General features: G+C 38.8%; 1 protein-coding gene across 3 annotated transcripts in view; it reads right to left on the bottom strand.

Moving 5' to 3' along the window:
- Window positions 1–18,806, bottom strand: part of b3gnt2b (UDP-GlcNAc:betaGal beta-1,3-N-acetylglucosaminyltransferase 2b) — a 40,286-nt gene extending 21,480 nt beyond the window's left edge. The window contains exons 1-3 of one of the 3 annotated variants that reach the window (XM_047352261.1): window positions 18,726–18,806; window positions 13,330–13,498; window positions 12,870–12,998 (exon numbers count right to left, since the gene is read on the bottom strand). The gene's annotated coding sequence lies outside the window, so the exon portion shown is untranslated. Of the gene's footprint in view, window positions 1–3,219; window positions 3,424–12,869; window positions 12,999–13,329; window positions 13,499–18,725 lie in introns of those variants that run through there. The other 2 variants (XM_047352260.1, XM_047352259.1) reach the window with 2 other exon arrangements.
- Window positions 18,807–25,222: the final 6,416 nt, after the last annotated feature.

Below are 25,222 nucleotides of genomic sequence, written 5' to 3'. Positions count from 1 at the left end.
AGCAGAGTCATTCAGTAAAAACCACGTTTCACCTCAACGAAAAACTACTAAAGACCAGATGAGGATTTCTTAACAGAAGCAACCAAAACTATGCACAGCAAAACAGCTGGTAAATAAAGCATAATGCCAAAAATCACATTTTCATTCTTTAACTAATATAAATCCCTTTAAAACGCTATAACATTACACAAGATGCATGGTAAATAATCCTTCCCCTGTCTATGATAAATAAAGCATTCCCAACTTTGAAAGACTTTAGTGTAAACTGTGTCTAAACTGAACGAAATCAAATCTCATGGTACGTTGTGTAAATCCAAAAGTGTTTTCATTTCATATGGCAAGATTTTAAAATATGAAACACAATTTAATTGACTATAGCAAGCTTGATCAGACAGTTTCACTGTTAATCTTTAAATTCATTAACAGCTATGCTGTTCGCAAACAACAAAAAATGCCACAAACTATACCGCCTACTAGGTCTACAAATGGCTATAGAGTTTGCACGAACTTATTGATATCTTGCAACTGTCTGTGATGAAAAGCTCTCCAAGTATCACATTGACCACAAAAAATCTAAGGCTAAAATGTGGTTCCTTTTTTAGAAAAAGTTCATGTTGTTCTTGTGAGGCTCGTAAACATTTTGTGTCTGCAACCTTCCTACCAGCGCTAGTCTATCGTGAAGGAGTGAACATGAACGACCCACCCAGCTCTCTGCAGAAGTTGGATGATGATGGAGCCTTGTGATTTATAACAAAATGTAAGCCTCTCCAACATCACTGTACCCTATACTCACTGGAAAACTGGCCGTCATTATCTACCTGCAGACTTCTACAGTGTCATGCTTTCATTTATAAATCCATGCGTCCCTGTTTACATTCTAAGATGTCATCAAGACAGTATAGTCACTGGCTACGCTGCCGGGATATTATTTCTTTTAGTGTCCCCTCAGTTTGCACTGAATGAGGGAAAAAGGCATCTACCTATTCTGCTCCAACTTCCTGGAATTCACTGCAGCAACAATTGAAACTCTCTAGTTTGATCCTTCTAAGACATTTTAACAAAAATGGGAAAAGAAAAATCATTTAAAGTCTGTTCTTGTTTTTAAGGTTTGTTTTAAACTTTGTTTCTTTTAAATACCGAGGAAAAGTTTTACAATGATTGTGTTAACTGATGGGTTCATTCTACAGGTCTCTCTCTTGTAAAAGAGATTATCTGTCTAAATAAAAGTAAAAAAAAAACCAACTCAAAACAACATGTTCTTTACCAGGATATAAAGTGCTCTAATAATTATTAAAATAAATCTGATTAACCATTATGAATCCAGAACTCTGTAATGGAAAGCTAGAGTTTTCCAAGCTCTTTTTCAAGAGTTTGCCTTAAACCAAATCCAAATAAACATGATATTTTTGGCTTAAAAGTAGCCAAGCATCCTGATCCTCATGGCCCTGATCAGAATAGGACGTTCCTTCCGAGGGGCATGCACCTTTAGGGTTCAGAGGGCAGCTTTCCAAGGTCATGTAAACATATTTGTACACAAATTACTGCTGGTAACTAAAGCTGCACATTATACTGAATTGGGCCATATTACAATTGTAAAAGACTGCTTGGATACAGTATTTGGTTAGCTATTATATTTAAAAGGGAAATGTCTACATTCAAACAATATATATTGGGCAGCTGGATTGCCTTTCACTGCCCTTGATGTGCAAACCTAATATAGATTACAGTTGACTAAATGCTTAAGCTCACATAAAATGGTCAGGAAATTGTGATTATGGAAAATGGGAAGAAAATTGATAGTCATCACAAATTAACTAGCCCCTATATTGCAAATATACTTTTTCACATTGTGCAGCATCAATGAACCTTTCAAAGCACTTTACACCAAATAACATATAGTTATTTTTATATATACATATATCAAATAACATGCAGTACATTGCTTGTTAGTACAACTATGACTGGCGGCCAGTCAGATTTTTAGCTCTTCACTCCAAACTAAAATATAAACTATTTGAGAACTTTAATAGCAAGAGCATTTCTGAACATAAAACGTTTCTCAGGGGTCCCATCAGTATATGCAAGTCCCCTGTTCACTGCAAAGCTTGCATGTTGGGTAAAACAACAAACGTGCATTTTTCAAGATACAACCTAACTGATAAAAGTCTAATATGTCCAGAGCAACATTTTGTCTCACCCATATTTCTACTTTCTTGAAACAGGGCATGAATAGTTGGTCCAATCTTTCTTTAGGGCTCAGTCTTTTCAAGTTCTGAACCGTTTCTGGTTTTTAAACAAGTCAAACAGGTTTTAGCATATAGAGGAATGTCATGTTGAAATTTATCCTGTGGATACAATTATCAGACCAGGGCGACGTGTTCTGGATTGACTCGCTCCTTTACCACTTTTAACCCCATTTTGTTGCAGTTTCGTCCCCTCCTAGCTCTGTTTTACACCAACAAACAAACCCTTTCATATGAAACATCCCAGTAACCCATTTCCCACCGGAATAAAATTAGACATTAGATGTCAAGCCTGTCTCTTGACATCTAATGCTTCTTGTAGAAAAATAACAACAAAAATGACATTTTTTCTACATTCTGTTTGCTTGTCCCTATACGCAGTCTTCACGAATGTCTGCAGCAATACGATTACCAAGGGGCACTTCGATAGTTATCTTCATTTCATGTGAGACCGAAACTCACATCAAGGAGGCGGACTAAACGTGGTTATATATCTCTGTCTCAGCACAGAAGAACTAAACTGATGACGCCCACACACCTGAACAAAAACCTTTGTTATTAAATTATAAATTCAGAGACTACTTAAGGTATTCGAGCCAAATGAGGAAAAGGTTTCCTTTTCTCTAGTTCTTGTAATATGGCAAAAGAGAGCTAGGTCCAGTTAGGTTAGACAAGCTCATTTAAATATTCCCTAAAGGAGATTGGCTTTTTGTTGTCTGGCTGTGTTTTTACAATTTCCATCTTATCCAAGTGATCTAGTTTTGCTTTTCTTTTTAAGTTATTGTAATATGGCAACAGTGTTGAACTTTAACTATTAACCTTGCTTACAAGTTTGGAAACCTGTGCTTAAGGTACCCCTTTAAAGCGTGAACTTTGAAAAACAGGTCAGCTACGTACATGTCAGCGGTTTAAGATTCGTTATTAAGTAGTTTCCACCTCGTACAAGAACATAACTCGAACAAAGCGGAAAACTCACCAGGTTTCCGCCGTTGTTCGTCTTGCCAAAAGTCTCCTAAAACTGGCGGGGGGTAAAATTAATCCATACGTCTCTCCACTGTCGTTTGTTGCCTTTTTTTATGCCTCCCTGCGCTCTTCTGTTCAGCTCTGCCGATGACGGCTGGAGAAACAGTCCGTACAACTTTCAACGGGGATGGGAGGGCCGCGCGCGCTCACGCTCTTCTGGGAGGAGCACCGACGCACGCGCGTGAGAGCTCCTGCTAACATTGAAGTAGCCCGGTGAGCTGTTGTCAAGGTGCAGCCACTGACCACCACAGTGGAGTCTTCTGGGTGGCCCCACAGTTAAAGCTGAACATCGGTCTCACCGCTAATGACCCAACAGCTAAACAAGCAGAAATCTCTGGGTTGGCTTATTATTAGTAATCTTTTTTCCTATTATTTTCATTTTTTAAGTGAATAAAGGAGAACATATGTGTATGGAGTTGTTACAACCTTAGGTCAGAAATAATATTCCAAAAAAAACCATTCAATTCTAGAAACTGTTTGAGAGATAGTCATGACAACGAGCTTCAAAGGAAGTGATTCACTGGCTGTGTGATGCTTCTTGCAGCAATACATTGATGAGGTATTTGAAATCTATTTTTAAGAAAAGCACTATAATCCACTCTGACATGCTTGTCACAGCCAACACACCAGCAGAGACACAGTTTAGCTGAAGACGATGAAGTCATCAGATATATAAAAGTTGGCAGTAAACCATTTGTGGCCACAGATTTAACCACATCTTGTTGGTTAGTTTGCTGAGAAAATGCATCTCAGTTCTTTGTTTCCAATCCATAAAAGGGAAATATTGCTGGAGTATATAGTTTTAGATCAACAAAGTCAAACACAAACAATTCAATGTCCAGGATGCAGAAAGGCTGCACATATATAATGCTACCTGCATAATCTGGGTGTGATTCAGAGTCTCTTTTCAGCAGGACAACCCAAGAAAACCTCCAGGAATAACCTGCAGCTTTACTTTGAGCTCCTGGCCTTATTTCTTAGGATAAGTTAAGCTACCCTTTGGAAAAAGCTTTTTACCCACTTGTGTCTAAGATCTTGTTATTTGGTCATAATCCATATATCATGACCACACATGAGGGTTAGAAGCTAGAGAGGCCGCTAATCTAGCGTGTTGCTTTTCAGAATCAGAATCAGATTCTGTTTAGCTTTTTATTCATCATGACAGGCTGAAGTATATTGCCCACATTACTCTCTCTCTGTTTATCTCCTGTTCCATCCTGCCCTCCTTGAAATACCAACTCACTTGAACTCATCTTTTTTTTCTGGAGGGATGGAACAGTCCACTATTTCTGGTTGAGAACCACAGTCTCAGCTGATTCTCATCCCAGCTGCTTCACAATCAGCTGGGGACTGCTCCAGTACATGCTATAAGGTCAATGTTTGCTGACATTAACAGAATCACATTATTTATAAACTGCAAAGATCAGACCATGAGGTTTCCAAACCAAATGCTGCTCCCCTCCACCTCTGGACTGGACAACCACACTTTCATGACCCCCACAACTCTGGGCGCATTCACACTGCTGGTCCAGTCCAGGGATTGGTCCAGGGATCGGAAGAAATGAGAAAATTTAGACCCTTAGTTGACGCGATTTGCTTTCACACAGAGATTTTTAGACCGGAACAAAGTCATGTAGTTGAAATGGATTTTTTCGGGGGGATTATTGCTCTAGTATTGCATTGATTGACGAGAGGAAAAGCATGAAGAAGAAAGTCTATGTCATCAGGGTTTCTGTTGTTACTTTGGTGTTCAAATGTAGTTGTGTGTCTGCACCTCTTCACTTACACTGGGAACGATACACACTGAAATGATCTGCTCCAGAAACCGAACCCTGGCATGGTGAAAACCTTTCTAAAGTCTTGGTGTTAAAGCACCGAGATAAATATCTGGTATAATGTTCCAAAGCTAGGATGATAGCCACAATGTATAAACAACTAAGTGCCATTTCAGTATTATATGTTTCAAATACTTTCTGTATTTTCTCAGTTTGGCCATATTTCAATATAGTGCTTATAAATTGCTTGTATCTTGTCTGCCATATTTTATTTTCTCTACTGAGTACCCAAAATGTTGCCAGAGTTTAAAAATGGTGGGGATCTTCTTCAATGCTTTTAAAACCAAGGGCTGCTGGCCAGCCCAAATAGAAGTCTTTAGTAGAAACTTGCCAACACAACAGATCTACTTCCTGTCTTACTTCAAAATAAAGAAAAGGCCTAAAAAAAGGTTTGCCATTTGTTTACTCTCCTTTTTGCTCTCCTCCGGTCTCAGGCAGGCCAATCCACAGGCCTGAGCAATGGTAAATGGAGACCCCCCACCCATTTATATTTTTTAGTTTTCGCTTTTGGTATAATTACAAAAGTCCAGTTTCACAAAGTAAAAAAGACAAAGAACATTTGTTCTTTGTTCTACAAATACCAATTGTTGGAGAAACCAGTATTCCGGCATTAAAACTAGTATAATGGGCATTCATGCAGTTAAGTTTTGGAACAACAAGCATGGTTACAGTAATCCAGTATGAAACAAACACAAACTAGTATGTATAGGAAGGGTTTTTATGTGATGAAAATGCACTTTCGGTAGAACATTTTGCCAGCGGGTCTCAAAGTTTATATCTGAGTTTAAAATGATCACTAGTTCATGTCTCTACTGATTTAGTTCTGTCATGCCTGCTGTTTCCCTTTCAGATTTTCCTCTGAGCTTTCACTGTGATTTTCAAGACCTCAGATATACATACTGAGCAAAAAAGATCAAATTATATAGTTATTTAAAGCATAGTTATAAAAGCTGCTGATTGAACTTGGGTCATCACAGTCCATGACAACATAAAGCTGTGTTTCCCCTGTGCCACTGTAAATCATAGACCTGCTTCTGGAACATGTTTCCAAAGGTGTAAACCTTAACACAGTTTATTTATGCATATTTGTTGGAAATTGATCCATCCAGGGCTTTTTCAGTTTGAAAGAAAAAGGCTATACTAAATTTTCAGTATCTTGACTCAATGATCTGTAAATTACATCCAGAAGGAGGAAGCTGGAGGCATGTTCTGTGTGTTTTCCTGTGAGTGGCGTGGGATCTTCAAACAGCAGGAGGTCGGTCCTCAGGCTGTTTGCTGCTAATGACAGGGCAGAGACATCAACTATCTGCTGGGTGGAACACCACAAGCTTTTTATCTTTCTGAACAAATTCCACAGATAGTCCTCCCACAAGTGGAAACATTGGCCCTTTAGCCTCTTGGGGTTCTCATTTACTAAAAGTATTATGAACAAGCACATTCTCAATAGATTTACTGGAAGCTACACTATCACTTTTAGGCCTTTAAGATTAGATTATTCTGTTGGTGACCCTATTGTTTGCCTGAAAGTTAGTATGAGCATTTCATAAAGCAGAAAAGGTCAAATGCATGTCATTCACTTGCAGTGCATTCCAAAGGAAATTGACATAGTGATCAAAATACCATTTGGTCACAGCACTCTGGGTACAGATTGCGTTTATGTCACAAAATAACAAAGAGAGATTTGGAAGTGGAAGAAGTACCAAGGTAAATAAAAAACGAGATACATTTTTGAGGAGATGTGGGACATGGCTAAAATAAAGGAATGATACATTTTTGGACCTGGTTTTGGCTTACAGTTCTTCATCGTGAGCTCCATGCATGTTATACCCAAACTGTGTCACCAGAACAGAGACCAAGATGCCCAACTAGGACAATGACGTTGTAAGATGACCACAGCTGCAGGTGTAAAAGGGCCAAAGACGGCCAGAACTCAGGTGTCAGCTGTGTCTGTCCCAGGCGGGGTATTGGGTGGCCAGGGAACCGTCATTATCAGTCTATGCGATCGCTTGAGCGTGTCAAATTGGCACTTGTGGACGTTGCTGCTGCCCAGCTGCTCCTGTATCGGGTTTAATCAATGTGTGACCAAGATTGGATAAATCAGATTATGGAACAATCCCTTTAAATATGACACTACAAAATTAAATCCAGTGCAATTATTTTCCTTTAGATATCATTTAAAGAGCAGCCCACAGAGGTTTCCTGGAGAACATCAGTGACCAAACAGCCTCATGAAGACTAAGGAACACAGCAGAGGGATAAGGGAGAATATCGTGGAGAAGTTTGAAGCAGGGTTACGTTATAAAACCATATCTCAAAGGCTGAACATCTCACTGAGAACTGTTGAATCCATTATCTGAAAATGAAGAAAGTATAGCACAACTGCAAACCCACCAAGACATGATTGCTCACCTAATCTGACAGAGTAGGAAGAGCAATAATCACATTTAAAGTTTGCCATAGGCCTTACAGGGACACAGCAGTCGCATGGATGAGGGTGCTCTGGTCAGATGAGACCAAAATTGATTTTTTTGGCCAATACACAAAGTGCTTTGTGTGTTGATAAATCTACACTGCACATCACCCTGAAAACACCATGCCAACTGTGAAACATGTTGGTGGCAGCATCATGCTGTAGGGATGCTTTTTTTTTTAGCAGGGACAGAGAAGATAGGAGGCACTACATCATGGAGGAAAACCTGTTAAAGGCTGCAACAGACGTGAGACTGGGGTGGAGGTTTACCTTCAACCAGAACAGTGGCCCTTAATACAGAGCCACATGTAATGGTTTAGATCAAAGTATATGGATATGTTAAAAATGCCCAGTCAAAGCCCAGACCTAATTCTAGTTCAGAATCTGTGACAAGACTTTTATGTTCACAGATGGTCACCTACTAATTTGACTGAGGTTCAATGATGTATTTAAAGAATAGTGGTCAACAATTACATGTCGTAGATTTGTTAAGCTAAATGTGTCAGGTCACAGAGCTAAGGGCAGGTTGGTAATGAGTTGTGTGGCGTTTCCCTCTCTCCTCAGGTTGTGACAGGCAGGTGCAACCTCACAGCTGTTGCTCGTCAAGGAGCAACAGCTTGAGCTGCTGGAACCCAGGAAGAGGCATCAACCCCCGACTCGGGGTAGTCAGACCAACAAGACCAGTTCAGAGTTTTGCTTTTTGATCTTAGTCATTCTGATTCTTACCGAGGCTGTGCTCCTTTTCCCTAAGGTTACCGATCTGCACGGAACATGCCTCCCAGACTGACTTTCAGCTGCAATTGCCAAATATTGGCTCCAGAGGGGTGAATGCGTGTGCATACAGAATGTTTCTAATTTTGTTTGAAAACAGGTTAGAAAATTAGGTGTCCTTTTCCTTTTGGTTTACAATTCTGCACTCATTTGTCTTGATCCATTACTTAAAATCACCTCCAAAATGCAGTATAGTTTCTGGTTGTAAAATAACAAAATGTAAAACTAAGGTATGGATGGCTTGTTGAATGTTTCCCGATCTTTTTTTGAGAGGGACTCTTGTTGATGATAACAAATAAATGCTCTAGATGTAATGCTGTACACAATAACTTTTTTATAGCACCCAGGGCTGTGCACTAGCATTTATGCACACAGTACCAGTCACCCGCAGCTTCCAGTTAATCAGCGGACGTTGACTGACAAAAAGGGAAACCACAACAGATGAGGTATGGCAACATGGAAGTGCATATGTTGTAACACTATTGCAATTTAACGGTCTAACGATCATACACAGCAAATTTTTCATCAGCACACCAGAGACTCTAATTCAGTGTTGGATAGAAGCAATAATTATACAGCTGATTCATGCTATTACAGTTACTCGGATTGAGATCAGGCTTTGCTGTCAGGAACTCAGACAGAGTGTCTTCTTCCACTGTCTTAAGAGACCGTGTTCATTTCAGTCTGTTTGCTAATGGGGTAATAAATCCATTAGGTCAAGGGAAAAATAACCAGACACTCTGATATAGAATAAAAGTAAAAAAAAAAAAAGTTACTATTGAAGTCATTAAGGTGGAGAAAACTCAACAACTTCTCATCAGATCTTAAGGCTTTTTAAAGTCTTTTTCAAATGTTTGCCTTTGAACTTGGCCAATTGTTTTCACAAGTTTTTCTGCTACTTTCATAGAAATGTGCCTAAGTTTAACCCTGAACACACAATTTCCATGAGTAAACAGAGTGGTGGCAGCATCATGCTGTGGTGATGTTTGGTTTTTCAAATGGGGAAAAGGAAGCTGATCAAAACTGATGGTTGGATGGATGGAGCTAAAGACAAGGACAACCCTGGAAGAAAATCAGCAAAGGTTAAGTTTTACCCTCTAGCAAGACAACAAACCTAAACATACAATCAGAGCTATAAGGGAATGGTTCAGTTTAAAGCATATTCCTGTTAGAATGGCAAAACCGTTAGCAAGACTTGAAAGATATCTCAGTAACCTATATCTACTTGTCGACGTATTGCTCCGTAAATGCAAAACAAGGGTGTGCCTGATTCCTTTAGACGTGTATGTGTGTGTGTCTGCACCAGAAAACCTCATGTTTACAAAACAGGTTGCTTATTGTGACAACATGTGATGACAATGTACTTCACAAAATCTTACTGAAGCTTTACATGCCTGACGCATGAAGGGAAAGATGAGTCGCACCCATGGTTCTGTGTTTTTAGAAGAGACTAATTATTCTTCCTAAGTCTTTATTTCAGTAGGCAAAACATTAGAATCATAGTTTTGAAACACTAATCAATTTTATTTGCTTTTTTAAAGGATTTCTCGGAGCATGTTTTTCTTTAGAATTTCCACTCTATTTTTTTACTACCCAAGAAGGTGGTTTCCTTTACGATCTGTATGATTCTTCTTTTCAGCACACCTCCTCACCTACAGCATTTCAACTTTCAGTCTGCAGTGCTCTTCTTCATCTGCTCTGATCAAACTTTGACCTACAAAAAAGGAGTGCTCTTATTTCATTTCTGTTCGGTGTCAACCTTGTTCCGAAAAACCATTTCTTTGTGGCACTTCCTTTACTTCAAAACCAATGAAAGCCTTTGCCACATTTTTCAATCTAAGCTGGTTTTATCGAAAATATGCCTTCATGACAAAAGCTGGCAATGTAATGATTGGCTTAAATGAGTTAATCTGCTTATCTAACTAACTTTGTGTATTGTTTTTCAGTTATTGGGATAGACTTGACAAAAAAAATTGTATTAGTTCGTTTATGGACTTTAAAACCACTCTAACATTATATTTTATTCTTCATCTTCTGAACAAAGGCTTTAACCCTCATTTTAAAACTACACTGTGCAGCTGCGCACGGCATCTGTCTGCTGCTTGATTCTTGTAAAGCACTAAATTGTGGTTTTTCTCTGAAAGCAGAAGCCCTCTACAGTTGAAAACATTAAGATAAAAGAACTGACTGAACAGGAAACAGTAGCTGCAGACTAAATGATCATTCTTTACGTGTCTAATCAGCAGTGTTACCTATTTGGCTCAATAAAGATACTTTACCAATTAACTCTTGAGTTTTACTCATTTAAGTCTGCTGTTGATGCAGTTGATCACATGTTCTAATAGATGTTTTACTCAAGCTTAAAGTGTACACTCCCTGATCTAAACCATCCAACCCAGAGCAAATTACTGCCTACAACTGTCACCAGCTGCCTCTAGCTTCAGGAAATCAAGCAGTTGGATTTCCTTTAGAAAAACCCCCTCGCTCTTGGCCCTCCAATGAAACCTACCCATCTACCCGCTTCCTGTAATTTTCATAGTAAACCCACAAAGAGAACCCAATGGCTGGAAGGAAAATAAAAAGAGCTCAACGGTAAACGCATTAGGTCACCATCATGGTATAAAAACCTGGGGATGCTTGATTAAGTATTCCATCTTTATGTTTGTTTGATCAGGCTGGCAGTCATCAGTAATGTAGCTATTTTTGCCTAAAGTCATGCTTGTTAATTTGTCACACAAAATACCGGTTTGAGTATTTTACAAGTCAGTTATTAGGGCGACTGAGGCTATCTCCTTTAGAGTAAAAAAAGTTAAATATTAAGTTAAAGGAAATTGACTTCTGGTTTTTAGGAATTTTACAAAATCTGAAAATGTTAGCATGCAAAACAGCTGCTTCTACCAACATTGCGCATAGAGCAGATGGGGAGTGTCTTTGAACACACACTTTTGCTGTGTGTTCTACATAGCTTGTGGTAAATCTTGACTTTCTTTGAACAATGCCTTTCTTCTTGTTTCACTTCCATAAAGGTCAGATTTGTAGAAAGCACAATTAGTAATGGTCTTTTCAGGTCCTACCACTTAAGATGAATATCTCGGCAGCTCCTCCAAAGTTACCATCCTTGGTCTTCATAATGTTCGCCAATGTTCACTAGCAAACCTTTGAGGCTATCACAGCACAACTAATTAAATTACCCACAGGTGGAATCTATTGTGACTTTGGCAGCCACTTGGCTGCACTGGAATTAATTGAGGGGTGGCAGATTAAAAAGATAGAATACAAATGTACATCAAATGTTTTAGACTTTAATTTGTAAAGAAATATGAATTTAAAATCATGCACTACTTTGAGTTAGATTGTTACATAAAAAACAATCAAGTCTCGGGGTTTGGTACGACAAATATGAAAAGGTTGATTAGGTATGGATTGTTTTGCAAGGCACTGTACATGTGTTCAGATTTTAGGGGCTATACCTGCATTCCTGCCTCACATAATGCTATAGAAAGATTAAATCCAGACCTGAACCTCTACCTCCTAAATGTGTTGTTCACATTCCATTTTGAAAGGACAAAAAGTAGCATCTGCAGCTTCAGCTCCTGCAGATGAAACACTGGTTGAAATTCTCTATCACTAGTCTGTCCAGAGTTCCTCTTGAAGTAACAATAGCAGCTTTGTCGCTCTTTGCTCAGATCCTGGCATTGATGTCCTTGGGTCCTGTGACTTTGGGTCCTGGCCATCAGCTTGTTTATTCCTTTCACACAAGCCAATGTTTCTTTGGGACAAATGTTTTGTATATGCATTTAAAAGCTAATTAGTTTTTAGTAAGTCTTAGTAAGTAAGCCTAACTCGGTCTACAAAGAATTGTGCAGCCATTTTGTGCTTCTGAAACCAAAATGTACCTCCAGGGGACAGAACTCCAGTGGTAGGTTCTGTCCCTGTGACAACGTGACTGCTCGTGAGAGCGTGAAAGTTATGCAAGCGGTGAAGCACTCAGTCACAGATTTTCATGTTTGGTGAAAGGAAGGATAGATTGATGATTTGACATGGTTTAATTCTCAACTAACCAAGCAGCACAGAAGGTATGTGGCAGCATGTTGTGACAATAAATGAACTCCCAACATTGCAACTCTTCTAAAGCCTCATTAAGTTTAGGACAGTCACCAAATAATCTGTTCAACCGGATCATTAGCTGAGTACTTTTTACAGTCTGATTTATAGAAGATGATTTTCATTAAGGGCCTCGAAGATGCCTTTGTAAACCAACCTCTGTGGAACATCAGAAGCATTGAACTGTGTTGTTATTGTTGGATGGTGGCTGATGAAGGACAGGTGGAAAGAGAGTGAAAACAAAATATTTTAAGAAGTGTCTAAAATAACTGATGGTAAGACTCCAAGTCTGAAGACTAATAAAAGATCCCAAGCTTTGATATGAGTAGCAAAGATAAGTCCTAGAAACCAAAGAATACAACAGAAAACTGTCAAGCTGGGGACAAAATGGTTAAAACAGGAAGGAAGATTAGTTTAGCTTACCTTCTAACAGGTTTTCTTCCATGATTGTCCTTTATTTAGCTCCACCCATATTCCCGTCAACTCCCAAGTTGACAAGAAGCAGATGAAAACAACCAAGACATCTATAGAAGCAGGACAAAAGCTTGCAGGCTTAAAAAAAAACCAAAACAGGACAGCAACTACAAATTGGTCATTAAAACCCAGGAAAAACCTGAAATCCAAGTCTGCAACGTATTCAAAGATCTCAAGCCTTTGATAACAACAGTAACAGAGTCTTGCTTTGTTTCTTCTTTTGCTTCATCTGCTTCCAGTACAATGAGCTAACTTGTAATTCTTTTGCACAACAGTGGTCACTAAGATTAGGACATGACAAATACAAAAAATATAGATTTGTATTAATAGAATGAAGATGACTAAAAGCCCTCATCATTAATATGAATCACAATAAGGCCACAGATTTGTAATAATGTAATAAACTCACCTGTTTGACTGTGATAAAACATGAAAAGTGTTTTAGTTTCAGTCAGTGGACGTGATGTTTTTGGATTGAAACCGGCCGCTCATCTGGAAAGTGTGCAGACTTCAACCCAAGGTCAACAAATGTGGCAAAAATATGTTCCCTGAGCTGGTTAAAGCGTTAATCATTAGCTCTGAAAACAGACAAAAGTAGATGATTATAGCACTGAGAGTCCGCACACAGTGTGCTGCTCTGCTGGAAAAACAAAGTTTCTATTTGAGGAGAAATGCAGCCCAAACATGAAAAACATTTAACTTTTTTTCTACTTTCTAGTGAAAGCAAAACCTACATTTTCATAATCTGACTTCTGTCCATTTATGTACCAGTATCATTCCTTGATATGATGCAAATCTTTATCAGCAGTAAACTGTTTTGTAACTATCCTCACACGTTTAGATGATCAACAGAGTCTGGATGTCAACAGTAGCAAAATTGTGGTTGTGGGTGGTTTGGATTTGGGGTTTGCTCCACTGCTCGAACTCCAATATATGTAAAATTGGCATCCTCCTGGCCTCTTTGAGTCATAAATTATATCCATCCCCAAATCTGCCTGTGTTCATTTAACAGGACACCATCACTTCCTGAGCTTGTGACAGAAATTTAGAAAATGTTTGTATAACGTCCCGTCTGTATTGCTGCAGCAGTAAGTTTATGGCATAAACAGTGCAGCTCTGGAAAAGCTTAAAATTGTAAAACAAACAAACAAAAAACTGCTTTACTGCTGGCTTCCAGTCCACAGTAAACCATGGGAACACATCACTCCAAAAATAAATAACCAGCACTCTGTTACCGTTTTTCTTTCTCTAATGTGGGCAACGTGGACGTGTTTCTGCTAAATGCAGTTGTCAGCACAAAAGCTAAGAAACGTATATATACATAGGCCAGAAAACAACTCAGCCAATCAGAAGCAGATCAGATAATCAACCATAAAAGGAAACATTTCTCTGGAGCACTACCAGTATACAAGTACCATACAATTCAGAGAAAATAGTAGGGACTTTGAATGCTGGGACTATGACAGGAAAAGGTAGAGAGTTGGCTGACATGATGCAGAGGATGAAGGTGGACATACTCTGTGTTGAGGAGACTAGGTGGAAAGGTATCAAGGTTAGAAGCTTAGGAGGTACTACTCATGTTAGAAGTGTTGGAGATAAAGCCCGAGAGGCCAAACTGAGATGGTTTGGACAAGTAAAGCGGAGGCATAGTGAGTACTTTGGTAGAAAGATGCCGAGGAAGACCAAGGAGGAGATTAATGGATGGGGTAAAAGAGGACATGGAGGTAGTGGGTGTGTGAATGAGAAAGGATTAGATGGAGACGGATGACTTGCTGTGGAACCACTGAAAGAGAAAAGCCAGAAGAAAAAGAAAAAAGAACACTACCCAAAGCTACCTTAGAAACACTGAAAGCAGACAGTCAATCAAAACCAGGGGATACTTTCACATAAACAAAGTCTATTGGTCCTAAACTGCAAAATGAAAGTAAGAAATTGTGGTAATGGGTTGGGCCAAAGGTGTAACTCAGAACAGATTGAAAATATTTACTATATACTGTAGATGTCATTAAAACCAGCCAGGGAGATTTTTGACCCCAGAAGGTGTATGATGAAGAAAATTGGTACTAAATCCAAGCAAATTAAAAAAGATTTTTTTATATATTTTAAATATTCTCTCACCCTCTTATTATTCTGGCATTTAGCAAATAGAAATACTTTTGTCAATCCAAATTGACCTAAATCTGAAAAAAAGGGTTTTGTAATTATCTTGTTTCAACTCTGTCTGACCTCCTCTCCAATATGTCATAATGACATGACCAAAGGTCCTCTTATGCGGGTCTGCTCTACATTCCTCACATCATACTGAAAAGCTTTCTGTGACGGAGCTTTCAGTGCCTTGGTCATGACCCTCTGCAATGCTCTCCATGTCTATATCTGAAATGCCTGATCCCTGGGTATTTGAAAAGGAAACAAACACTGATGACTACTTCACTGAGACATTTAAGCTGATTTGAGCTGGTTTTTCCTCCTCTGCTCATTACATTGTCTTCTGTTTTAAGTCACTTGTGTGCTTTGATTCAGGCTTTTGTGAGGTGGTTGTTAAAAAAAACAAAAACATTATTGTTAACTTTTATTTTCCTTAGTTTATGTTTCTCACATTTACATGTGCAGTGCCTCACAAACCAGTTTATAGGACCTGGAAGCTTTTCACCCTTTGTCATGTTACAATCACAAACTTCAGTGTATTAGTGCGAAGAAGAAGAAGGAAAATCATATATTGTTTACAATTTTTTTTACAAATGAAGTCTAAGTAGTGGACACATTTATATGCAATTCCCCTAGAGCAGTAGTTTCACCTTTTTCTGCAATCATAGCTGCCAGTCTTTTAGGATAAGTTTTTACCAGCTTTTTATATCTGGATTTTGCATATTCTTTGCAGAATAGCCCAGGTATCTAGGTAGATAAGACTGTTTTTTTGTTTTCTAGGATTGTCTGGTATGTATCTCTATCTTGCCATCAGTCTGACCAGCTTCCAGAAACTAAGGAAAAGTTAATATTAGGCTGTTCAGAAAAAAAACATTTCTTTGCAAACTCAAACATATACATTAATAAACAGAAAAATGCTTAAGGATTTAACTTTCATTTAAAACACTAAACTAATATCTTGTCCTAGTTTTGCCTCAGAAACTGTTCGATGTTACCTAATAGGTTTTCTGTTGGTTTATGGTCTGGGCATTCAATTGTAACGTTAATCTTGATGGTCTGGAAACAAGATGCTGCCTGTCTGCTGGTGTCTTAGAAGTTATTTGCCATTTTTCTTTTATTTTGACGTATTTCAACTCAACCATGATTCACTGAATTTGAAAAATAGGCCAAAAACGCTAGAATGAGAAACATTCCTAATATCATGATGTCTGAGCCACCATGCCTTACAGCATTGTGTGGCTGGAATTCAATGTTCAAATGTTTCTCCATTTCTCTTTAGATGTTCTTTGGCAAACTGTAAACTCTTCAGCACATTTAGTTTTTTAACAATGAACCTTTTGCAGGGTTGTTTTGCCCACAGCTTTGCTTTGCATAGGCCATTTCTAATTGTCACAGTACTCACAGATAACTGTAAGCCTGCTTTCAACACCCTTTAGTCAATCATTGGCTGAGTTTTTGTAATTTTGGAGCATTATGGCTTTTGCTATAGTGCTCCGCTTGATGAACACTACCGGTCAAAAGTTTTAGATACACTTTCTCACTTAATGTGTCTCTTTATTTGTAGATTCTCACCAAAGGCAATAAAACTATGAATGAACACATATGGAATTATATAGTCAATTCTCTCCATGAGCTTCATGAAGTAGTCGCCTGAAATAGTTTTCCAAAGAGTCTTGAAAGAACTTCATTAAGGTTCATATTGAGAGGTTAATATTTTAGTCATCACAGCAAAGGGCAGCTACTTTAAGGAACCTAAAATATAAAACATATTTAAAGTTGTGTTTATTTACAGTTTTGATGCCTTCAGTGAGAATCTACACTCACTGGGCACTTTATTAGGAACACCTGTCCAACTGCTCGTTAACCCAAATTTCTAATCAGCCAATCACATGGCAGCAACTCAGTGCATTTAGGCATGTAGACATGGTCAAGATGATCTGCTGCAGTTCAAACCGAGCATCAGAATGGGGAAGAAAGGTGATTTAAGTGACTTTGAACGTGACATCGTTGTTGGTGCCAGACAGGCTGGTCTGAGTATTTCAGAAACTGCTGATCTGCTGGGATTTTCATGCACTACCATCTCTAGGGTTTACAGAGAATGGTCTGAAAAAGAGAAAATATCCAGTGAGCGGCAGTTCTGTGGGCACAAATGCCTTGTTGATGTTAGAGGAGAATGGCCAGACTGGTTGGAGCTGATAGAAAGGAAACAGTAACTCAACTAACCACTCGTTACAACCAAGGCATGCAGAAGAGCATCTCTGAATGCACAACACATTGAACCTTGAGGCGGATGGGTTACAGCAGCAGAAGACCAGACCGGGTGCCACTCCTGTCAGCTAAGAACAGGAAACTGAGGCTCCAGGGTAATGCGCCATGTCATAAAGCACGAATCATCTCAGACTGGTTTCTTGAACATGACAATGAGTTCACTGTACTCAAATGGCCTCCACAGTCACCAGATCTCAATTCAATAGAGCACCTTTGGGATGTGGTGGAACGGGAGATTCGCATCATGGACGTGCAGCCGACAAATCTGCAGCATCTGTGTGATGCTATCATGTCAATATGGACCAAACTCTCTGAGAAATGTTTCCAGTACGTTGATGAATCTATGCCACGGATGATTAAAGCAGTTCTGAAGGCAAAAGGGGTCCAACCCAGTACTAGCAAGGTGTACCTAATAAAGTGTCTGGTGAGTGTTTGGACAATGTGAATAGTCATAAACATAAAGGAAAACTATTAAATGAGAAAGGGGTTCTAAAACTTTTGACCAGTAGTGTATGTAAAAAACGTTTTTACAAATTGCTTTGGGATTATTTCAAATGCAATGGACACATAAACGAAAGGGGGTTAAAAAAGAAGAAAGAAAGGGAGAGAGATGGAGCAAAAAACTAAAAGGGAGAGGAGATACGAAGAGAGGAGATAAAGGATAAAGCATATGTATCAACAACGCTACTGAAAAGTACACAGTACCAATTAATACAAGATGTATTCAGTGGCAACTGCAGCTCAATACAGAGGGCATCTGTATATCTGTAAACACATCCAAACACCTGAGTGTATGTGTGAGCGCGCTTGTGTACATAAGGTTTCTCCATAAGAATATTCAGTAGCAGTTGTGAGGAGCCGCAGACTTGGCCACCAGTACCAGAGGCAGACATGGAGGAGATTGGAGCTATAAATAACCGATTACAAATACAATTTGTTTAGTTTATTGGTAAAATTTTGAACAACTTAAACACTAACATATTAACTTTCTGAACAAAGTTTAAATCAATTAATTGTAGGGTATAATACTAATAAACAAACCAAACATTAACTTTAGATATCATCTGACTGAATTATATCTGTTTTTAACTTCCACTCATTTGTAAAACCCAGCGTGAGAATGAACACCGGGAACACCGTGGCGCTGACCCGCTGGGTCAGCTGACAGCTGAGAAGGAAACTTGGCTGCTGGGCTTTGGGAGCAGACATCTCTGAACACGTCAGAGCACTTTACCAATAAAGCAATATCTTACTAAACAGAGTAGACATTTCAGGTTTACAGAGCTACATCCTCGCATAAAAACATTGTAAAAGTTAATTTTGTTTCACAGAATGTGTAATATATCCAACTTTATTCACAGCTTTTCTCTCTCCTCTGTCATTGCTACTTACGTTTGACAAATCTGCTTCGACCCGCAATGAATCGTGGGATAGGGTGGGCTGCGAAGGATACACCAGACCTATCTTTATAATCTGTGGAAAAAAAAGATAAATTGGTCGGCCACATTTGGAGGGAAAATTAAATTTAGAAAACCTTTGTCGCCGTGCCATGTTGTAATCAACCTACAAATGTGGCTTTCGAAAGATGCAGCCCCTGAATTTGGTTAGTTAGTCAACATGCTAATAGCTCACATACTAATCATAGCATTTAAGTTAAGATTAGCATTTTAACTCATTTTAGTTCACATTTTGTTTTTAGCTTACTAGATAGACTACATAAATGTTCCTAAACATTTTAGCTCAATTTATTTTACAAATTGTTGTAAGCATACTAGATGAAATACCTTAATGTTGGGAAACATGGTAGAAGGCTAATAACATTTATTAATATATTAGCTAAAAATAGCATATAAACCTCTGTTTGTGCAGTACCCTTGACTGTTCAGATTACTGAGTAGATTCACTAATAGTTTAGATTTGTGAGAATATTTTGCACCAAGACAAGCTACTTTCACACATGAGCTGACCTTTGCTCTGCCTATTCACTTTTCTGCAGATCAGCTGACAAGTCTGCTTTATCTGTAATAAAATTTTGACAAATGTTTTGTAGTTCAACATCTGTTTTTGCATCAACTTCAAACTTTTTCAGCAAAACGTTCCATCCTTAGTATGTCAATTGCAAGTTCTGCCTTGGTTTTCAAAATTTCTCCCAAATGTTTTACTATTGAACAGAGGGTTTTGCATTGAATTCAGCTTGTTAGCTGGCAGTTTTTTCTGTTATTATTATTAGTTTATCCTGTATTTTGTTTTTACATTTTTGGAATTTCTTTCTGTTGACCTTAGCTTCTTTCTCTCGGTTTCAGCTAAAAATTTCAGCTCACAGCATTCACACTGCATTTTTGGAAAAATGCATTTTTTTTTCTAGTTTTCTTTGGGCGACTAATAAAATAAAATTTCTATGTGAAGAATGCTCAGTATCATGTGTTTTACTCACAAGCCATAAAAAGGAAGACTTCTGTTCTGAAGTCTGTGGTGCTGGTTTAGACTATGTTACATAAACTGAAAAAGATCAAATCATTCTAGTCATTATGTCTCTAACATTTTACCCACTTGGTCATGGGATAAGATCTCTCACCAAAAGTGAGGAAGTTCACGTGACTTTAATTTTGAAATACTGCTGTGTACATTTGTTTCAAACTTCTCTTCCTCATTGAACTCATCCTTTTTGCTGAAAGCCAAAGATCTGGTAAGGTGAGACACAAAATGTGCAGAACTGGAGAAGAAAAGGTTTCATGTTTTGACATAAGACTATCCAGCCTTGCACTGATTTATTTCATAAAGAGGATTCAGTCAAAAAACAGTCATCATTTAAATCTAATGATTTAGGTCAAGATTCAGATTAAGGTCTGTGCAGAGAGAAAATAATCCAAATGGGACTGGTTCTCATAAACTATCAGAGGTTCCTTTGTATATATACAATCATGCTTTCAGAAGGACATGCAGTTCTAGTCAGATGTTTAAATACAGTAATCATTGGCATGCCATAATAATATAATCACTAATGATATTAATTTTGACCTAGTAATGATCTTTCCTTAGGATAGATCAATCATACAGCAAACTAATTCAGTTATTAAACATTTGTGTGCACAAGTTTACATTTATTCCCAGTTTTTTTCTAACCAACACAGGGTACAAAATATACATACAGGCTGAAATATATATATATATACAGTCCTATTTGGTTAAATTGTTTTTAGCAAGTGCGCTGCTTACTAGGAACACCTAAATCGAACACTTTGTATCCATTAACAAGCACTCATTTTGGTAAGAGTTCATTCAAACTGGTTTCAGGTTTCAACTATCTGACCCTAACTGTCCCCCTCAAATGCAAGGATGTAAGTTAGACCCAGCAAGGCCCAAGCCAGCCATGACCTGGAGAATGCTGGAACACCTTGTTACTCTCCACATCAAAACCAGTTTCATGTTTCGCTAAGAGGGTGTCCACCAAGAAGGACACTCCTGCTTCAAAGTTGACATCTTCAGGCTCAACTGAAACTTGCAGGTACCCACACGTTCTGTGCCTTGCAAAGTATTCATCCTCCTTGGCCTATTTTGTTACATTACGTGTAATTTAAAGGTTTTTAAATTTTATGTTATGAGATGGATCTGCACAAAATAGTCTATGCTGGTAAAGTTAAATGACACAAATATATATACAAAAAAGAATGAAGCCCCTCAAAAGTTCTGGTGTAACCATTTACCTTCACATATCATAATTATTAAAAAGCTTCTTCAAACAAGTCAGGGTGGGGTTATAAAAAAAACATCCAAATGTTTGATGTTCCCCCGGAGCACCATCAAATCCATCATCTTCAAATGGAAAGCACATGGTACCACGACAAACCTGCAAAGAGAGGGACAGCCCCCAAAACAGACTGGTCAAGGAGGGCATTAATCAGAGAGGCAGCACAGAGACCAATGGTAACCCTGAAGGAGTTGCAGAGTTCCACAGCAGAGACTGAAGTATCTCTCCATTGGACCACAATAAGTTGTATACTCCATGAAGCTGAACTTTATGTAGGAGTTGCCAAAAAAGCTATTACTTAGTGTTAAAAATAAGAAAACACATTCTGAGTTTGCCAAAAGACATGTGGGTGAATCCCTAGATATACGGAGGAAGGTGCATTGGTCAGATGAGACTAATATTGAACTTTTTAAACCACCAGGGAAAACACTATCTATTGCAAACCCAGCACATCCTATCACCTCAAGGAAAACATGAAACATGGTGGTGGCAGCATCATGTGGAGATTTTTTTCAGCAGCAGGGACTGAGGAACTAGTCCGAGTTTAGGGAAAGATGGATGGTGCTAAATACAGGGATATTCTTGAGCAAAGCCTGTGTCAGTCTGCCTCTGATTTGAGACTGGGACAAAGGTTCACTTTCCAGTAGGACAATGACCCGAAGCATACTGCTAATGTAACACTGGAGAGGTTTAAGGGGAAACATTTAAATTTATTGGAATGGCCTAGTCAAAGTCCAGACCTCAATCCAATTGAGAATCCCTTGTTAAAGATTGCTGTTCACAAGCAAAAACCATCAAACATGAAGGAGCTGGAACAGTTTTGCCTTGGGGAATAGGCAAAAACCTCCGTGCCAAGATATGGCAAGCTCATAGAGACTTATTCAAATAGTCAGTTATGCATGCTGAAGTTTTCTGTTATTTTGTCCTTTCTGTTGTTTGCTTCACAAAAAATGCATCTTAAAAGTTATAGGCAGGTTCTGTAAATATAATGGTGCAAACTCTCACATAACTCCAGGTTGTGAGGCAACAAAACAAGAAAAATGCCAAGGGGGTAAATACTTTTGCAAGTCCCTGTACAACACAATGCCCAGGAGAAAAACACTATGGTCGGAGGAGGCAAAGACTGGCCTTATTGGGTTCAATGACAAGATATTTGTTTGAGAGAGTCAAGCCGAGGTTTTTAAACCCAAGACCTGTATGTAGTATCACATGTCAAGCAGTACCATTTAGAGGACCATGCTGTGCAGCTGTTTTGCTGCCAGTGGTAGCTGTCCCACATGGTGGTGGGAGCATCATGGTTTTGGGTGCTATATTGCAATGAGTACTGATTAATTGAACAGAATGGATAGATTTAATAAGGAGGAAGACCACCTCCACACCTTTAATTTTATCTTAAATTACTAGCAAGATGGATGAAACATGGACACAACCAGCATGCATGATAGTGGTAGTATGATGCTGTTTGGGTGTTTTGCTGCCAGTGGTACAGATGTCTGGCACAAGGTTGAAGGAAAAATGAAGGAGGACTAACTCCAGATTATTCAACTTCACCTTAAATCAACAGCTACAAGGTTGAAGCTTGGACACAGCTGAGGGTACCAACACAACAATAAACAGAAATCATAGAAGTGATCAAAAATTAAAAGCTTTAACTTAATATTCCTGCTCTGGACAAGTGTATGAAAACTTCTCACTGAAACTGTGAAACCATAGTTTTATATCAACCGAAGCTCGGTGAAGTAGAAAAAGATTTGCTCTGTTAAAAGAAGGTAAGGTGTAAGATTTTAGTTATATTTTATTGGTAAAAGGTTTCAAAACAATGCTGAAAGCTGAAAATGCTAATAAAAAGTGTTCAAACATTTCTGCAAAGTTTGAGAGAAATGGTGGGTTTCTCATTGAGGGTCATATAGCATACACCTAGCTACTCATCCTTTCCATACAGCTCACACAACACAAGCAACAAAAAGCATAATTCAACTTGCAGTATGTCAGCCACTCATCCTTTCAGACCTTCCTCAATCCCTGCCAATTTGAGAGACACTGAAATGAGATCCTTTTGTCACTCAAATGCTCCCTGTGAGGTTCTCTTATTACAGACACACGAATGGAAAGTGACTCATACATGTGAGGTTGGCATTTTGCGTGTCAGAAGGAGATGTTGGACCAAATAACATTTACAGTGGATTCTTAATAAATCCCTAAATTCTGTTCATTCAAAATTAAAACACGAACTACCCAGTACAACAGAGGACATGAAATGTAAATTTGCAAGAAGCTGTTTGTTCTGCTGTGAACACCATTTTGATTCATATAAGATGCAAATATTCTTGGCCTTCCTGTCAACTGCCAGAAGTTATCCTTATTTGGTAACCAAAATACATTCAGGTATTTGTGAATGTTTTATTGGAACTCAATTTCAAACACTGATTGTTTTGAAGACTTGTGTTTGCTTTTTTTTTTCTGCTGAAGGGAAGTGGTTGCTTCCCAAGGGTTAACAAGGTTACTGTGTTGGTATCAAGTGACTAACTGTTGTCTCATTACCGAAAGGTAGGTACTTATTTTGTTTGTGCTGCAGCATCATTGACTGCATGGAAGCAGCACTCATGTCAACAAAGACCCACAAAGAAAGGGCCACATTGAAGGCTGCTTTAAGATGACTGGATGGAAATTTTTTGACAAAAAGATCATAAAAGATTTCATAAAACTGCAGACCCACAGATTTTTACGAACTGTACCCACAACACCAATCAATAGTCTTCATACACATTTCGTCACATTGACATCACAATTTCAGTGTTTTACCCGGATTTTAAGTGATTGCCCCCTTAAAATGGGGGTGGCGCGGCTCGCTGTCCGCCGACCCAAACGGCAAGTTACTGGTGACCACGGTGATGCGTCTGTTGTCCTCTTTCGGGAAACTGCTCCAATCGGAGTCGTAGAGACAGCGTCTCTGCCGGGAACTCTCTATAACACACCTTGATTCTGTAGGCCTCAGAGAGAAAAGTCAAGGCAGGCTGGTACCTTAATTATCCAGTTATGAATGAATCTACCGGATACACGAACAGTGAGTCATTTGTACTTAACTCAGTGCATATGATCGATGATCGTATGACACTCTCGGATCCAGTTGAAGAGTTATGTCTGTTTGCCAGCAAAGAGACATTAGCATGCTGTGTCTGTCTGTCCAGGCCCCTGGGTGACGTAGAAGAGAGTGACTTGTGGGAGAAGTGGGGTTTTATATGGCTGGTGGCATCATGGGAAGTCCGGTGTGTGTGTGCTTTACCTTTTCCATTGCAGGGTGTGAATGGTAGGTGTGTCCTCGTAGGTGGAGCTTGTGCAGATCAATCAGGAGCATAAGGAGGAGTGGGCTCCCAGATGCAGATGCTAAATTGTCCTAACTTGCAGAGTGGCAATCAGGTTTCTAGTAATCTGTTTAAGCTCTGACTTCATGTTCCTCACAGGAAGAAACCCGTTCTCCAGTCCTAAAGTCCTCCTTCTGGTCTATAGTCCTCTGTCTTGTTTCCCAGAGTTCACCCTCAATCCTCTTGGCAGTGCTCCTCGGATCTCTTCACGGCTTAGATCTCTTCCAAGTTGAAGCATGTCCACCCTTTGCTGACTCATTACAAATAATCAAACATTGCTTTATACAATAACCACTTACCTCTCCACCTCAGTGCCATCTTGGAACCTGCTTAAAAGCCTGGATGAAACAATCACTTTCTATGTTGTCAATAAACTGTTTTTAGTTTTGGACCACTTAAAAGCACCATAGATATAAAACAAGGACATAAATAGCTGTGCAGAAGCGCAGCTGGTGGAGAAATATGTCTTGACTGGGAACCTCAGTTGGCCATAACTCGTGGATTGGCTACTGATGTGCCCAGCCCATTTTAAATAGATTCTGCTGTTCCTGACGGCAACATGTGCATAAATACCTAAAGAGGAGGAGTTCAGTGACCTGTGGAAACTGGAAAATGTGATGCCTGTAGCTCATAAAAACTCTTCAAGAAAAACTTTAAGGTGTGCCTAATACTATTCTAGGTACATGGAGGAATTGCTTAAGTTGAGCAAAATATTTCATTTGGCAAAAAGAAAAAAAGTCTGTTATTTAAAAAATTTGGAATTAAAGGAAGTTAACAGA

This window comes from Girardinichthys multiradiatus, chromosome 22 (assembly GCF_021462225.1).
Source record: "Girardinichthys multiradiatus isolate DD_20200921_A chromosome 22, DD_fGirMul_XY1, whole genome shotgun sequence".
NCBI classification, from domain to species: domain Eukaryota; kingdom Metazoa; phylum Chordata; class Actinopteri; order Cyprinodontiformes; family Goodeidae; genus Girardinichthys; species Girardinichthys multiradiatus.
Note: the sequence above shows the minus strand (reverse complement) of the source record. Positions and strands in the feature narration are given on the sequence as shown.